The following is a 1812-nucleotide window of genomic DNA, read 5'->3' as shown; positions in this document are numbered from 1 at the left end:
CCTTAGAATAAAATCAATTCATCATCATTGTACAGCATTGAGCATCCAGCCAAGAGTGGGTATTGTGAAAATTTACTGATTTCTTGCCCAATTTAATTTCTAAACACATTTAACTAACTAAAACTATCAATTTAACTAAAAATCAAAACCTAAAAATTTCAATTTCTCTCCCCTAGAATTTCGTCCAGCCCTTGATATCACTTTTTGATCTCTCTCCTCAAGCATGCTAAATGGAAATAAAGGCATAGGAAAGGTAGAAATCAAGCTAAAATCGAAAAATCTTACCATTAGACGCGTAAACGGTCAAAAACCGTGAATTCCCCTTTGAATTTTCTTATTTCTCTTTGGTTTTTCTTTTTTTCTTCCTTTCCTCTCTATTCCCTCTCTTGTTCTTCCTTATGGCCGGCCAGCACTTAAAATGGGGTTTAAATGGGCTGACTTTTCATTAAAATAATATTATTTCATTAAAAAAATACCACGTGTCACTTTCCCATTGGCCCATTTTTAAAATTTCATCCATTTGTTTCCAAAATTTCACCATACACTTGTCCCACATATCCATAGCTTAAATAAAATTCTCAGACTTATCCAAAGTCTCGGTGGAGTAATTTTTAAAATTTACACTTTTGCCCCCGTAAAAGTGAAAAATTACATTTTTGCCCAAAAAACTGAAAAATTGCCCATAGACATATTTTTCATCCCTTATACTCATACCATTCTCCAATTTGTCAAATTTGATCTAAATTCTCTCAAAATCTCAAATTTTGTCCGCGGTGGTAAAATTATGATTTTGCCCCTACACTCCAGAAATCACCAGAATTAAACTTTTTCACTTCCTATCATTAAATTATACTCCAAATAGTTAATTTTGATCAAAAATTTCACTCCATGATCAAATTATTATCTTAGGTGGCAAAATGACGATTTTTCCCTTGAACATCAAAATTTCCAATTTTACCCTAAATGAACCCTCGAACTCCGAACAATCATTTTTAGTCATTCCTGGACTATAAAATATTAAATTTCATCCTACAATTCTTATTTGAACTAGTTCGAGGTTAAATCAACTCAAGTGTACCATTAGGTACGATATCGGGTTTTGTCTTTTCTTAGGTGCTTTCCTAGCATAATAACATGCTACTCAGTGCATATATGTCATGACATGTATTTATAGGGTCGGGTTTTACGTATATCATTTCCATAAAGGCATGCCCAACTACTCATGCTTCAATTTATCTCCATGGGTTTCTAGCATGTCACCTAGTTTACTTGTGTTGTTACTAATCCTTTCCTTTCAACAATGTCAAGACAAGATCAGTATATTCTCATAACAATATTCTATATAAACTCATTTGCTATATCATTATTGAAATCTTTACTTACATTTTTCTCACATGGTATTGACATCTCTTATCAGTATCTCATACATTCATCTAACCTTTCGCTCGCTTCCTCTTTAGTCTTTAACAAGACTTAATCTCTTGTCTTCTTTATTTCTTAAGATTTGACTTCATTTATCATATTATTCATCTTAACACTCCACATGTTAATTTATTTTTTATGTAGTCATCTAAAAAATTCTCTAACTTTTTTTATGTAGCCATCTCAAAAATTCTCTAACTTTTCTTTCTCTTACATGCCAATATATATAAGGCAATAATTAAAAACAAAAAACTTTGCAATTTCACTCATCATCTTTATCTTAATACCTCCCAATGCACTTAAGACTCCAAACAACAAAGCTTAGCATGAAAACCAATGACCATTCTTCAACTCGTGAGTTTCATCTTCATGCCACTCTCAATTTGCTCT

Source organism: Theobroma cacao, chromosome 2, assembly GCF_000208745.1.
Source record: "Theobroma cacao cultivar B97-61/B2 chromosome 2, Criollo_cocoa_genome_V2, whole genome shotgun sequence".
Taxonomy (NCBI): Eukaryota; Viridiplantae; Streptophyta; class Magnoliopsida; order Malvales; family Malvaceae; genus Theobroma; species Theobroma cacao.
Note: the sequence above shows the minus strand (reverse complement) of the source record.